Below are 17,348 nucleotides of genomic sequence, written 5' to 3'. Positions count from 1 at the left end.
ACAGGGACGGTAGCAGCATCATCTTTTGTGAGCAATATATGGCCTGCATATACCCTTTAAACCGGACCCATCCATGCCAGCCTACAGCCCTGCCCTGGATCAGGTACCAAAGTGGGCTATTGATGGGATTGGGAGCAGATCCCCAGGAATGGGGCATAAAATGCAATATAAATGAATTATTTGGAATTTTGTGCTGCAAAATCCATTATTCTTTTACTGAAAAAATGGGGGGGGGGGGGGGGGGCATGAATGTTGTTTTGCCGTTTTACCCTGGATTCATTATTCTGGGGGAATTTGGAGGGCTAGGGGGGACAAATCTTCCAGATATGGGGCAGAAAAAGGCATCATAATGTGAATCATTTGGGCATTTTGTGTCGGAAATCCATTATCCTCCTAATGCAAAAGGGTAATGTATGCATGTTAGCCTGCAGTGTTACCATGGATGAGTTACCCTGGGGCACCTGGGGTTAGGTGGTTAGATTCCCTGAGAATAGGACAGGACATTGTTTTGAATCTGAATTATTTGGTCATTTGTTGTTGGAAATTATTTTTTCTCTTATTGCAAAAGGCTAGACATGCATGGAAGCCTGCAGTCTCACCCTGGATGAGTTACCCCGGGGTCAACTGAGAGGGTAGGGGGCTAGTCTCCCAGAAATGGGGACAACATGCATTATAATCAGATTAATTTAGCATTTTGTGTTGGCAACTAGGTTTTCTCCTTTTAAAAAGGGGGATGTATGAATGGCACTGTAACCCTCCGGGTATTGAAAGGGTACCAGGGACAGGTGCCCAGAAATGGGACAGAACATATAGTATTCATTACTTGGGAATTTGGCAATATAGTATGTATTACTGTTTAATTTTGTGTTAAAAATCCAGTATTTCCTATTGAAAACAGGAATATATATATATATATATACATACATACACACACACACACACACACACACACACACACACACACACACACACACACACACACACACACACACACACACACACACACACACACACACACACACACACACACACACACACACACACACGTCTGCAGACTCACCCTGGATGAGTTACCATGGGTGTATTTGAGGGATAAGGAGAGCAAATCCTGCAGGAATGGGGCAAAAAGGTGCACAATTACATGATATGTTAAATGATTTTAAATCGGATCCTCTATTTGAAATGGGATTCGTTCATGCCAGATATGGGCAGACACCCCATTGAAGTAGGTAATAGGATAAAGGGGGCAAGAAGCATATCGATGGGGTAAAAAGAGCAACATGTGCCTTATAATTTGCCTTTACCTCTGTTTTAGGACATAATAAATTAACGTCAATGGGATTTCATGTCTATATGGATTTTCTAGAAGGGATTAATTGGCCTCCTGTATAATATATATATATTCATACGTATGCAATATTTTTTATAATATCAATAATCAAGCAATAGAGAACAAGAGGTCAAATAATCTCAAGACAAGTATTATTAATTACAATTCTTTTCTGGGTTAAAAGTGATGTGTTTTGTAATGCGATTCTCCCCAATCCATTCCCAAATCATAGCAAACTGTAGGTGTAACATTATTATTTTTTACCATATATATATTTCTAATTTTATCTTTAAATATATGTATTTAACAGACCAAGCATTGAATTGGATTTTTTTGATAGGGGCATAAGGCCTGTTTATATGCAGGGAATATTTGAAGTACTATTCTATTACAATAAAGAGGTACCACCACATATTCTATTAATTACCTTTTTATGGGGGTTTTATGGGGTTAAGTAGCATATGCCAAATTGTCTTTTTTCAACTCGAATAAAAAATGTGTGTAGTTTAATTTTTATCTCCAACAGAAATCCTAATAATATAAATTTTTTATAGACATTTTAAAAGGGTTAGAAATATAGAGGAATGCTGTTAATGTAACCTACAGTTTAATTACTGGGGTGTTTGGTGCCTTATTGCTATAAGCAAAAGAGGGAATTGTAATTTTGCTTGCAAAACACATCTTTTAGATCTGCAATGGGTAGTATTGCAATCATATTTTTATTAATATAATGGGGTGTGTTTTGGTATATATGTATATATATATATATATATATATATATATATATATATATATATATATATATATATATATATATATATATATATGTATATATATATATATACCAAAACACACCCCATTATATTAAAAAAATAAAAAAAATATGATTGCAATACTACCCATTGCAGATCTAAAAGATGTGTTTTGTGTTTATATATATATATATATATATATATTATATATATATACTATATATATATATATATATATATATATATATATTTAATGTCACAGTCTTTCTGCCATGTAGGTGTACCTTCATTTATACATTATTTTTCTCCCCAAATGTTTGCCAGCTGCAGAAGAAATCTAATGTAATATCAACCACAAAACAGAACTTTTAACAGAAATCCTATTAATTTTGCTATTTTATTTGTCTTGAAAAGGCAGCAAAAATGAGATTTATTGCCAGTGCATAAGGACAATGCAGAGAGACAGAGCTCAGTAATTCCCGTTTTGTGTTCAAATCCTGCTTTTAATTCAAATCACAATATAAATTCCTGTGGTTTTGATTCCTAATGGTTTGTACAACAAGGGGTCACTGTTACTGCAGATGTTATAAGCAATTGTCATTTTTTGGGTGTGAAAAACAAGTGTATTCTCCAAAAAAAATGTACTTATTTGTTTTGTTTTTAAACATAAGCAGAAAGCCATAATTTGTATTAATGCTGTTCTGTGCTGGGGGGGATATTGTGCATTGTGTATTGTTCGTAAAGGGAAATAAAACCAATTAGAAGATACAATACAGCATTGCCTTTCTATAAATCCTGGTGATTTTTCTTTTCTTATTTAACAAACAGCCATATAAATGGAGTTTATTTATTACATGTGCAGTGACACCCGTGCAGAGAAATGTTGCAGCTGTAATGTTTGACAGCCTTTGGTGCAGTTTATAGGGGAGGTGGCACAGGGAGAGACAGAGAGGAAGAGGGAGAGGGGGGAGAAAGAGAGGGGGGATAGGGGGAGGTAGAAAGAAAGGGGGGGAAAGGGTGAGAGAGAAATAGAGGGGGGAGAGAGGGGGGGGAGAGAGAGGGAGAAAGAGAGGAGAGGGAGAGAGAAAGAGGGGGAGAGGCAGAGGGGGAGGGATTGCAGGTTAAATGCTGTGGAGCTAATTATTGTTGAGCAAAATACCCAGACATACTACTGTATGTGTATATGTATAGTATAAGATTGGTGTATGAGCATATCCTTGTGTATGCACACACAGCATACATATACATACACAGCACACACATACACAAACAGACATTGCTTAAATATGTGTGTGTGTGTGTGTGTGTATATATATATATGTGTGTGTGTGTGTGTGTGTGTGTGTGTGTGTGTGTATATATATGTGTGTGTGTGTGTGTGTGTGTGTGTGTGTGTGTGTGTGTGTGTGTGTATATATATATGTGTGTGTGTGTGTGTGTGTGTGTGTGTGTGTGTGTGTGTGTATATATATATATATGTGTGTGTGTGTGTGTGTGTGTGTGTATATATATATATGTGTGTGTGTGTGTGTGTGTGTGTGTGTGTGTGTGTGTGTGTGTGTGTGTGTGTGTGTGTGTGTGTGTGTGTGTGTGTGTGTGTGTGTGTGTGTGTGTGTGTGTGTGTGGCTAAGTAGCGTATGCAAAGTTCCCATTTTTAATACAGATAGATATACATGGATTGATACGTAGATAGATAAAGAACATACATTAGCCAAATCTCAGCATGGAGAAATTATGATACACCACACCACACCTCGGCGTGGAGAAATTATGAAACAACATACTAATGAATTGAACAAAAGAGTATAATTAAATCCAACAAGAACACCAAAGTTTCGGTCCTGCACACTATGTAACTTAATTCATACAGTATATAGATATAAATATATACATGCTATGGGAGAGGGTGAGACACACAGAGGGAGAAATAAGGAGTAAGAGGGTGAGAGAGACAGACAACAGAGGGGGGATATAAGGAGAGAGAGACTGAGAAAGTAAGGCGAGAGATTGAGGGTGAGAGAGAGAGGGTGAGAACGAACAGACAGAGATAGGAAATAAGGAGAGATAGAGAGAGAGAGAGATTGAGGGTGAGAGAGAGAGAGACACACAGGGAGGAATAAGGAGAGAGGATGGGAGAGACTCACAGAGGGAAGAAATAAGGAGAGAACGAGAGAGAGACAGAGGTAGAAAATAAAGAGAGGCTGAGAGAGACAGAGACAGACACACGGAGGGGGGGAAGAGAGAGAGAGAGCTGAAATAAGGAGAGAGAGAGAGACGCACAGAGGGAGGAAATAAGGAGAGAGAGACAGGGGGAAGAGTTGAGGAAAGAAGAGGGAGAGAGAGGATGAGAGAGACACACAGGGAGGGAATAAGGAGAGAGAGAACTATTTTTTTAAATTATGTTTTATATATATATATATATATATATATATAATATATATATATATATATATATATATATATAAGAGAGAGCAAGGTGTGTGCACACACACCTTGCCCTCTCTCTCTCTCTCTCTCTCTCTCTCTCTCTCTCTCTCTCTCTTTCACTCTCTCATATCACACACACATCATAATTAAAATACTAGTCATCTCTCTCTCCTTATTCCCTCCCTGTGTGTCATTCTCTCATCCTCCCTCTTCTTTCCTCAACTCTTCCCTCTGTCTCTCGGTCTCTCTCACCCTCTCTCTCCTTATTTCCTCCCACTGTGTGTCTGTCTCTGTCTTTCCTTATTTCCTCACTCTCTTTATTTCCCCTGTGTGTGTGTGTGTGTGTGTATATTACCCAAACACTTTAATATTCCTCTATACAATCCCCTTTTAGTCTCTCAGAGAGACATTTACAATCCATTCCCTTAGTGTCCTGCGGATATGTACCCTGATATACTTTACCACAGCCCCAAATATACATTACAGAAAGCACTAAATAAACATTACAGCACACAGAAGCAGTGTGTATTTAACTTGATATCTATCTTTTTGCTGCATGGAAAGGTAACAGGAAAAGGTGTATTGTAGGATACAATGTGGGTGTATTAGGAATACATGGGGTTTCATTATTAAGTATAAGGAATACATCAATATGTTTCAATAATAGAGAGAGAGAGAGAGAGAGAGAGAAAGAGAGAGAGAGAAGGATTGATGATAGATAGAAATAAAGGAGTGAGTGAGAGAGAGTGTGTGTGTGTGTGAGAGAGAGAAGGATTGATTATAGATAGAATTAAAGGAGTGAGTGAGTGAGAGAGAGGGAAAGAGAGAGAGAGGAGGATTGATGATAGATAGATAGACAGATAGAATTAAAGGAGAGAGAGGGAGAGAGAAAGGAGGATTGATGAGAGAGAGATGGGTGGATATATGAATAGACAGGCAGATGGAGGGATAGTGCAATTCAATAATAGATAGTGCAATTAAAGAAGGGAGAGAGATGAAAAGAGAGGATAAAGAGGATAGAATGAAAGAAGGGAATAGAGAGATGAATTAAGAAATAAATACAAAGATGGTAGGTAGATAGATTAATATACTGTATATTATAATTTGACTGTCACCCTGTAGTTGAAAATTAAACATAGGCGTATTATTCACACAATTAATTATCTTAAAGAGTTTTTTAATCTTTATAGGGAATTAAGAGGTGTCCCCCTCTATCCTTTAACTGTGAGTCCTTCCACCCTACAGCTGCATGACATATAGGTTTATTAATAACACAATGACATCTGCTACTAGCATTTTTCATCTTCATAGGGTATTTGGAGAGAAGGAAAAGGGTGTCTAAGAAAAAAAGATGTTATCAACCTTTTATTGGCATACTGGGGGGGGGGGGTGAGTTCTGACCCTCATATTTGTTGAATTTGACCTACAGTACTACGGTAATTTATACCCTAAAGGTGGAAACACTACAATGATCCTATTACAGTGAATGGGCGGTGTGCAGTAAACAGGCGTTCAGGAAAGAAAAGACCAGCCAAGGCTCCTACAAGACACTGGCCAGAAATTGATTTTGAGGGAGGGAGGGAGAACGAGAGGGGTGAAAAAAAAGGAGAGAGAAGGACATTGAGAGAGCGAGAGGGGGAGGAGAATAGAGAAGGTGGAGGGGCGTGGGGGGGGGGGGGGGGGGGGAGGGAGTGAGGGGGAGAAAGAGGGTAGGGGTGTGCGGAGAGAGGGATGGAAGGAACAAGGGAAAATGCAGGGAGAGGAGGTGGGAGGAGACAGGAAGATAAATAGACAGAGAAAATACGGAGAAGAGGCAGGGAGAATCAGAGACAGAGGAGGGGAGACAGAGGAGGTGGGGGAGACAGAGGAGGTGGGGAGACAGAGGAGGGGGGGGGGAGACAGAGGAGGGGGGGGGGAGACAGAGGAGGGGGGGGGAGACAGAGGAGGGGGGGGGAGACAGAGGAGGGGGGGGGGAGACAGAGGAGGGGGGGGGGGGGAGACAGAGGAGGGGGGGGGGGGAGACAGAGGAGGGGGGGGGGGGAGGACAGAGGAGGGGGGGGAAGGGGGGGGGGAGACAGAGGAGGGGGAGGGGGGGGGGAGACAGAGGTAAGAGAGGGAAATATATATATAGTAATAGAAGTGGAAGTGCGGCTCACATAGTGCTGGCGGTATATACAGTGCTGATAATATGTGTATACAGTTCTGGCAGTGTTTACAGTGCAGTATTTATATGCATATAAAGATGGCACTGTATACAGTACTGTATATACTCTGTGAATGTAGTGTAGTGTAGTAGTAGTAGTATTAGTGGCAGTGTAGTATACAGGGCTGTACATATATATGTGTATATAGAATTGGCAGTGTATACACAGTGTTGTGTGTGTATATGTGTACATATATATATATATTATTATTATTTATTATTATTTATTAGTGCTGGCTGTGTATACAGTCATGTATTTGTGTATATAGTGCTTATAGTACAGTACATATGTGAATCTATAACAAGCGGTGTATACAATGCTGTATTTATGTGTATGCAGCACTGGCAGTGTATGCAGTGCTGTATTTTGTGTATGTAGTCCTGGCAGTGTATGCAGTGCTGTGTAAGTGTGTATGTAGTCCTGGCAGTGTATGCAGTGCTGTATTATTGTGTATGTAGAGCTGGCAGTGTATGCAGTGCTGTATTATTGTGTATGTAGAGCTGGCAGTGTATGCAGTGCTGTATTTTTGTGTATGTAGTCCTGGCAGTGTATGCAGTGCTGTATTATTGTGTATGTAGAGCTGGCAGTGTATGCAGTTCTGTATTATTATGTATGTAGTCCTGGCAGTGTATGCAGTGCTGTATTATTGTGTATGTAGAGCTGGCAGTGTATACAGTGCTGTATTAGTGTGTATATAGTGCTGGCAGTGTATGTAGTGCTGTATTAGTGTGTATGTAGTGCTGGCAGTGTATACAGTGCTGTATTATTGTGTATGTAGTGTTGGCAGTGTATGCAAGTGCTGAATTAGTTTTTATGTAGTCCTGGCAGTGTATGCAGTGCTGTATTAGTGTGTATGTAGAGCTGGCAGTGTATGTAGTGCTGTATTAGTGTGTATGTAGTGCTGGCAGTGTATGTAGTGCTGTATTAGTGTATATGTAGTGCTGGCAGTGTATGTAGTGCTGTATTAGTGTGTATGTAGTGCTGGCAGTGTATGCAGTGCTGTATTTTTGTGTATGTAGTCCTGGCAGTGTATGCAGTGCTGTATTATTGTGTATGTAGAGCTGGCAGTGTATGCAGTTCTGTATTATTATGTATGTAGTCCTGGCAGTGTATGCAGTGCTGTATTATTGTGTATGTAGAGCTGGCAGTGTATACAGTGCTGTATTAGTGTGTATGTAGTGCTGGCAGTGTATGTAGTGCTGTATTAGTGTGTATGTAGTGCTGGCAGTGTATGCAGTGCTGTATTATTGTGTATGTAGTGTTGGCAGTGTATGCAGTGCTGAATTAGTGTGTATGTAGTCCTGGCAGTGTATGCAGTGCTGTATTAGTGTGTACGTAGAGCTGGCAGTGTATGTAGTGCTGTATTAGTGTGTATGTAGTGCTGGCAGTGTATGTAGTGCTGTATTAGTGTATATGTAGTGCTGGCAGTGTATGTAGTGCTGTATTAGTGTGTGTGTAGTGCTGGCAGTGTATGTAGTGCTGTATTAGTGTGTATGTAGTGCTGGCAGCGTATGCAGTGCTGTATTATTGTGTATGTAGTGTTGGCAGTGTATGCAGTGCTGTATTATTATGTATGTAGTGCTGTATTAGTGTGTATGTAGTGCTGGCAGCGTATGCAGTGCTGTATTATTGTGTATGTAGTGTTGGCAGTGTATGCAGTTCTGTATTATTATGTATGTAGTCCTGGCAGTGTATGCAGTGCTGTATTAGTGTGTATGTAGTGCTGGCAGTGTATGTAGTGCTGTATTAGTGTATATGTAGTGCTGGCAGTGTATGTAGTGCTGTATTAGTGTGTATGTAGTGCTGGCAGCGTATGCAGTGCTGTATTATTGTGTATGTAGTGTTGGCAGTGTATACAGTGCTGTATTAGTGTGTATGTAGTGCTGGCAGTGTATGTAGTGCTGGCAGTGTATGCAGTGCTGTATTATTGTGTATGTAGTGTTGGCAGTGTATGCAGTGCTGAATTAGTGTGTATGTAGTCCTGGCAGTGTATGCAGTGCTGTATTATTGTGTATGTAGTGTTGGCAGTGTATGCAGTGCTGAATTTGTGTGTATGTAGTCCTGGCAGTGTATGCAGTGCTGTATTAGTGTGTATGTAGAGCTGGCAGTGTATGTAGTGCTGTATTAGTGTGTATGTAGTGCTGGCAGTGTATGTAGTGCTGTATTAGTGTGTATGTAGTGCTGGCAGTGTATGTAGTGCTGTATTAGTGTGTATGTAGTGCTGGCAGTGTATGTAGTGCTGTATTAGTGTGTATGTAGTGCTGGCAGCGTATGCAGTGCTGTATTATTGTGTATGTAGTGTTGGCAGTGTATGCAGTGCTGTATTATTATGTATGTAGTGCTGTGTTAGTGTGTATGTAGTGCTGGCAGCGTATGCAGTGCTGTATTATTGTGTATGTAGTGTTGGCAGTGTATGCAGTGCTGTATTATTATGTATGTAGTGCTGTATTAGTGTGTATGTAGTGCTGGCAGTGTATGTAGTGCTGTATTAGTGTGTATGTAGTGCTGGCAGTGTATGTAGTGCTGTATTAGTGTGTATGTAGTGCTGGCAGCGTATGCAGTGCTGTATTATTGTGTATGTAGTGTTGGCAGTGTATGCAGTGCTGTATTAGGCCGTCCGTATAGTGCCTGCGATTGGCGACGCAACGGGTGACGTCACCCGTCGCTGCTAGCGAAAGTTATATTTCGCTTTGCGGCGGCGTCGCGGGCGTACTGGCATTTGATTGGTTCAGGGGCTGTCACATGAGGCGACAGCCCTTGAAAAATCAAATATTGCCAGCTACCAAAATTCGCGACGTGACGTTGCTCCGTCGCATTGTCGCCATCGCGCTTACTATAAGCGCACGCGGCGGCGGAAAAGCATTTGTTTTGGGCGACGTCACCCGTTGTGGGCACTATACCCGCGGCCTTAGTGTGTATGTAGTTCTGGCAGTGTATGCAGTGCTCTATTAGTGTGTATGTAGTGCTGGCAGTGTATGCAGTGCTCTATTAGTGTGTATGTAGTGCTGGCAATGTATACAGTGCTGAATTAGTGTGTATGTAGTGCTGGCAGTGTATACAGTGCTGTATTTGTGTGTATGTAGTGCTGGCAGTGTATGCAGTGCTCTATTAGTGTGTATGTAGTGCTGGCAGTGTATACAGTGCTGAATTAGTGTGTATGTAGTGCTGGCAGTGTATACAGTGCTGTATTAGTGTGTATGTAGTGCTGGCAGTGTATACAGTGCTGTATTTGTGTGTATGTAGTGCTGGCAGTGTATGCAGTGCTCTATTAGTGTGTATGTTGTGCTGGCAGTGTATGCAGTGCTCTATTAGTGTGTATGTTGTGCTGGCAGTGTATACAGTGCTGTATTAGTGTGTACGCAGCACTGGCAGTGTATAGAGTGCTGTATTTTTGTGTATGTAGTCCTGGCAGTGTATGCAGTGCTGTATTATTGTGTATGTAGAGCTGGCAGTGTATGCAGTGCTGTATTATTAGTGTGTATGTAGTGCTGGCAGTGTATGCAGTGCTGTATTATTAGTGTGTATGTAGTGCTGGCAGTGTATGCAGTGCTGTATTAGTGTGTACGTAGTGCTGGCAGTGGATGCAGTGCTGTATTAGTGTGTATGTAGTGCTGGCAGTGGATGCAGTGTTGTATTAGTGTGTACGTAGTGCTGGCAGTGGATGCAGTGTTGTATTAGTGTGTACGTAGTGCTGGCAGTGGATGCAGTGCTGTATTAATGCTGTAGCATACTGTCAGAAAGACGATGTCTATAGGATATGCTAAATATGAAAGAAAGCCAAAGGGTCAAATAGGATCTGAGGTTTTACAGGCTAGGTGGGCCAAGTGGTTAGAGTACCCGCAATGTATCCAGTGCTATATTAATGTGTGTATAAGTACTGGCAGTGTATACAGTGCTGTGTTAATGTGTGTATAAGTACTCACAATGTATACAGTGCTGTATAAGTAGTGGCAGTGTATACAGTGCTATATTTATGTGTATATAAGTACTGGCAGCGTATAAGGTTTTATATTTATGTTTTTACAGCACAGTCAGACATTGTCAGTGTGTGTGTGTATATAATATATAAAAACATACACATACACAGTTGTGTGAAAAAGAAAGTACACCCTCTTTGAATTCTATGGTTTTACATATCAGGACATAATAACAATCATCTGTTCCTTAGCAGGTCTTACAATTAGGTAAATACAACCTCAGATGAACAACAACACATGACATATTACACTGTGTCATGGTTTATTTAACAAAAATAAAGCCAAAATGGAGAAGCCATGTGTGAAAAACTAAGTATACCTTATAATTCAATAGCTTGTAGAACCACCTTTAGCAGCAATAACTTGAAGTAATCGTTTTCTGTATGACTTTATCAGTCTCCCACATCGTTGTGGAGGAATTTTGGCCCATTCTTCTTTACAACGTTGCTTCAGTTCATTGAGGTTTGTGGGCATTTGTTTATGCACAGCTCTCTTAAGGTCCCGCCACAGCATTTCAATCGGGTTGAGGTCTGGACTTTGACTGGGTCATTGCAAAACCTTGATTCTTTTCTTTTTCAGCCATTCTGTTGTAGATTTGCTGGTGTGCTTGGGATCATTGTCCCAATTTCAGCCAAGCTTTAGCTGTCGGACAGATTACCTCACATTTGACTCTAGAATACTTTGGTATACAGAGCAGTTCATGGTCGACTCAATGACTGCAAGGTTCCCAGGTCCTGTGGCTGCAAAACAAGCCCAAATCATCACCCCTCCACCACAATGCTTGACAGTTGGTATGAGGTGTTTGTGCTAATATGCTGTGTTTGGTTTTCGCCAAACGTGGCACTGTGTATTATGGCCAAACTTCTCCATTTTGGTCTCTTCTATCCAAAGGACATTGTTCCAGAAGTCTTGTGGTTTGTTCAGATGCAACTTTGCAAACCTAAGCCGTGCTGCCTTGTTCTTTTTAGAGAGAAGAGGCTTTCTCCTGGCAACCCTTCCAAACAAACCATACGTGTTCAGTCTTTTTCTAATTGTACTGTCATGAACTTTAACATTTAACATGCTAACTGAGGCCTGTAGAGTTTGAGATGTAACTCTTGTTTTTTTTTGCAATTTATCTGAGCATTGCACGGTCTGACCTTGGGGTGAATTTGCTGGGACGTCCACTCCTGGGAAGATTGGCAACTGTCTTGAATGTTTTCCACTTTTGAACAATCTTTCTCACTGTAGAATGATGGACTTTGGACTTTAAATTGTTTGGAAATGGCCTTATAACCTTTCCCAGATTGATGGGCAGCAACAATTGCTTCTCTAAGATCATTGCTGATGTCTTTCCTCCTTGGCATTGTGTTAACACACACCTGAATGCTCCAGACCAGCAAACTGCTAAAAGTTCGGCTTTTATAGATGTGGTCACACTTGCTGATGATCAATTAATCAAGGGCATTTGATTAGCAGCACCTGTCTGCTACTTAGCATCTTAATTCCTATTGAGACAGTAAGGGTATACTTAGTTATTCACACATAGCTTCTGCATTTTGGCTTTATTTTTGTTAAATAAATCATGACACGTGTAATATGTCATGTGTTGTTGTACATCTGAGGTTGTATTTGCCTAATTTTTAAACCTGCTAAGGAACAGATGATTGTTATTATGTACTGATATGTAAAACCATAGAATTCATAGAGGGTGTGCTTTCTTTTTCACACACACACACATATATATATATATATATACACGTACTAACACACACACACACACACACACACACACACACACACACACACACACACACACACACACACACACACACACACACACACACACACACACACACACACACACACACACACACACACACACACATATACATACATATACATACATACATATATACCCACAAAACAAGGGCTTGACAAATTAGAGAAAATGCTTGTCACCAGACATAAAAAGTAACTTTTCCCCTGCCCCGCCCCCAATTTTTTTCATAAAAATAGAATAAATTCATAATAAAAAAACCCTGCACATCTCCCCCAGCACATCACATCTCCCCCAGCACATCACATCTCCCCCTGCACATCTCTCCCCTGCATATCTCTCCCCTGCACATCTCTCCCCTGCACATCTCTCCCCTGCACATCACATCTCTCCCCTGCACATCTCTCCCCTGCACATCACATCTCTCCCCTGCACATCTCTCCCCTGCACATCACATCTCTCCCCCAGCACATCACATCTCTCCCCTGCATATCACATCTCTCCCCTGCACATCTCTCCCCTGCACATCTCTCCCCCAGCACATCACATCTCTCCCCTGCATATCTCCCCCCAGCAGATCACATCTCTCCCCTGCACATCACATCTCTCCCCTGCACATCACATCTCTCCCCTGCATATCTCCCCCCAGCACATCACATCTCTCCCCCAGCACATCACATCTCTCCCCTGCATATCTCCCCCCAGCAGATCACATCTCTCCCCTGCACATCACATCTCTCCCCTGCACATCACATCTCTCCCCTGCACATCACATCTCTCCCCTGCACATCTCCCCCATCACATCACATCTCTCCCCTGCACATCACATCTCTCCCCTGCACATCTCTCCCCTGCACATCACATCTCTCCCCTGCACATCTCTCCCCTGCACATCTCTCCCCTGCACATCTCTCCCCTGCACATCTCTCCCCCTGCACATCACATCTCTCCCCTGCACATCTCTCCCCTGCACATCTCTCCCCTGCACATCTCTCCCCCTGCACATTATATCTCTCCCCTGCACATCTCTCCCCCTGCACATTATATCTCTCCCCTGCATATCACATCTCCCCCTGCACATAATCTACCCCCTGCATATCACCTCTCCCCCTGCACATCTCCCCCTGCACATCTCCCCCCTGCACATCACATCTCTCCCCTGCACATCTCCCCCTGCACATCACATCTCCCCCTGCATATTATATCTCCCCCCTGCACATTATATCCCCCCCTGCATATTATATATCCCCCCTGCACATTATATCTCTCCCCTGCACCTTACATCTCTCCCCTGCACCCTACATCTCTCCCCTGCACATTATATCTCTCCCCTGCACCTTACATCTATCCCCTGCACCCTACATCTCTCCCCTGCACCTTACATCTCTCCCCTGCACATCACATCTCTCCCCTGCACATCACATCTCCCCCTGCACATCATCTACCCCCTGCACATTATATCCCCCCCTGCATATTATATATCCCCCCTGCACATTATATCTCTCCCCTGCACCTTACATCTCTCCCCTGCACCTTACATCTCTCCCCTGCACATCACTCTCTCCCCTGCACATCTCTCCCCTGCACATCACTCTCTCCCCTGCACATCACATCTCTCCCCTGCACATCTCTCCCCTGCACATCACATCTCTCCCCTGCACATCTCTCCCCTGCACATCACATCTCCCCCTGCACATCTCCCCCTGCACATCACATCTCCCCCTGCATATTATATCTCCCCCCTGCATATTATATCCCCCCCTGCATATTATATATCCCCCCTGCACATTATATCTCTCCCCTGCACCTTACATCTCTCCCCTGCACCTTACATCTCTCCCTTGCACCTTACATCTCTCCTCTGCACATCACTCTCTCCCCTGCACAACTCTCCCCTGCACATCACATCTCTCCCCTGCACATCACTCTCTCCTCTGCACTTCACATCTCTCCTCTGCACATCACTCTCTCCCCTGCACAACTCTCCCCTGCACATCACATCTCTCCCCTGCACATCACTCTCTCCCCTGCACATCACATCTCTCCCCTGCACACCACTCTCTCCCCTGCACATCACATCTCTCCCCTGCACATCACATCTCTCCCCTGCACATCTCCCCCTGCACATCACATCTCCCCCTGCATATTATATCTCCCCCTGCATATTATATCCCCCCCTGCATATTATATATCCCCCCTGCACATCACATCTCTCCCCTGCACATCACATCTCTTCCCTGCACCTTACATCTCTCCCCTGCACATCACATCTCTCCCCTGCACATCACTCTCTCCCCTGCACATCACATCTCTCCCCTGCACATCAAATCTCCCCCTGCATATTATATCTCCCCCCTGCATATTATATCCCCCCCTGCATATTATATATCCCCCTGCACCTTACATCTCTCCCCTGCACCTTACATCTCTCCCCTGCACATCACTCTCTCCCCTGCACATCTCTCCCCTGCACATCACATCTCTCCCCTGCACATCTCTCCCCTGCACATCACATCTCTCCCCTGCACATCACATCTCTCCCCTGCACATCACTCTCTCCCCTGCACATCTCCCCCTGCACATCACATCTCTTCCCTGCACATCACATCTCCCCCTGCACATCTCCCCCTGCACATGTCCCCCTGCACATCACATCTCCCCCTGCATATTATATCTCCCCCCTGCATATTATATCTCCCCCCTGCATATTATATATCCCCCTGCACCTTACATCTCTCCCCTGCACATCACTCTCTCCCCTGCACATCACATCTCTCCCCTGCACATCACATCTCTCCCCTGCACATCTCTCCCCTGCACATCACATCTCTCCCCTGCACATCTCTCCCCTGCACATCTCTCCCCTGCACATCTCTCCCCCTGCACATTATATCTCTCCCCTGCACATCTCTCCCCCTGCACATTATATCTCTCCCCTGCATATCACATCTCCCCCTGCACATAATCTACCCCCTGCATATCACCTCTCCCCCTGCACATCTCCCCCTGCACATCTCCCCCCTGCACATCACATCTCTCCCCTGCACATCTCCCCCTGCACATCACATCTCCCCCTGCATATTATATCTCCCCCCTGCACATTATATCCCCCCCTGCATATTATATATCCCCCCTGCACATTATATCTCTCCCCTGCACCTTACATCTCTCCCCTGCACCCTACATCTCTCCCCTGCACATTATATCTCTCCCCTGCACCTTACATCTATCCCCTGCACCCTACATCTCTCCCCTGCACCTTACATCTCTCCCCTGCACATCACATCTCTCCCCTGCACATCACATCTCCCCCTGCACATCATCTACCCCCTGCACATTATATCCCCCCCTGCATATTATATATCCCCCCTGCACATTATATCTCTCCCCTGCACCTTACATCTCTCCCCTGCACCTTACATCTCTCCCCTGCACATCACTCTCTCCCCTGCACATCTCTCCCCTGCACATCACTCTCTCCCCTGCACATCACATCTCTCCCCTGCACATCTCTCCCCTGCACATCACATCTCTCCCCTGCACATCTCTCCCCTGCACATCACATCTCCCCCTGCACATCTCCCCCTGCACATCACATCTCCCCCTGCATATTATATCTCCCCCCTGCATATTATATCCCCCCCTGCATATTATATATCCCCCCTGCACATTATATCTCTCCCCTGCACCTTACATCTCTCCCCTGCACCTTACATCTCTCCCTTGCACCTTACATCTCTCCTCTGCACATCACTCTCTCCCCTGCACAACTCTCCCCTGCACATCACATCTCTCCCCTGCACATCACTCTCTCCTCTGCACTTCACATCTCTCCTCTGCACATCACTCTCTCCCCTGCACAACTCTCCCCTGCACATCACATCTCTCCCCTGCACATCACTCTCTCCCCTGCACATCACATCTCTCCCCTGCACACCACTCTCTCCCCTGCACATCACATCTCTCCCCTGCACATCACATCTCTCCCCTGCACATCTCCCCCTGCACATCACATCTCCCCCTGCATATTATATCTCCCCCTGCATATTATATCCCCCCCTGCATATTATATATCCCCCCTGCACATCACATCTCTCCCCTGCACATCACATCTCTTCCCTGCACCTTACATCTCTCCCCTGCACATCACATCTCTCCCCTGCACATCACTCTCTCCCCTGCACATCACATCTCTCCCCTGCACATCAAATCTCCCCCTGCATATTATATCTCCCCCCTGCATATTATATCCCCCCCTGCATATTATATATCCCCCTGCACCTTACATCTCTCCCCTGCACCTTACATCTCTCCCCTGCACATCACTCTCTCCCCTGCACATCTCTCCCCTGCACATCACATCTCTCCCCTGCACATCTCTCCCCTGCACATCACATCTCTCCCCTGCACATCACATCTCTCCCCTGCACATCACTCTCTCCCCTGCACATCTCCCCCTGCACATCACATCTCTTCCCTGCACATCACATCTCCCCCTGCACATCTCCCCCTGCACATGTCCCCCTGCACATCACATCTCCCCCTGCATATTATATCTCCCCCCTGCATATTATATCTCCCCCCTGCATATTATATATCCCCCTGCACCTTACATCTCTCCCCTGCACATCACTCTCTCCCCTGCACATCACATCTCTCCCCTGCACATCACATCTCTCCCCTGCACATCTCTCCCCTGCACATCACATCTCTCCCCTGCACATCTCCCCCTGCACATCACATCTCTCCCCTGCACATGTCATCTCTCCCCTGCACATCACATCTCTTCCCTGCACATCACTCTCTCCCCTGCACATCACATCTCTCCCCTGCACATCACATCTCTCCCCTGCACATCACATCTCTCCCCTGCACATCTCCCCCTGCACATCACATCTC

At 44.2% G+C, this 17,348-nt stretch overlaps 1 protein-coding gene across 4 annotated transcripts in view; it reads left to right on the top strand.

Moving 5' to 3' along the window:
* The first annotated feature begins 8 nt into the window (after positions 1 to 8).
* Positions 9 to 17,348, top strand: part of LOC142465634 (neurexin-2-like) — a 262,948-nt gene continuing 245,608 nt past the window's right edge. For all 4 annotated transcript variants that reach the window (XM_075569754.1, XM_075569752.1, XM_075569753.1 and 1 more), the window contains exon 1: positions 9 to 103. The gene's annotated coding sequence lies outside the window, so the exon portion shown is untranslated. The remainder of the gene's footprint in view (positions 104 to 17,348) is intronic.

The sequence above is a fragment of the Ascaphus truei genome, chromosome 14 (genome assembly GCF_040206685.1).
Source record: "Ascaphus truei isolate aAscTru1 chromosome 14, aAscTru1.hap1, whole genome shotgun sequence".
NCBI lineage: Eukaryota > Metazoa > Chordata > Amphibia > Anura > Ascaphidae > Ascaphus > Ascaphus truei.
This window is presented reverse-complemented; position numbering and strand designations above follow the sequence as displayed.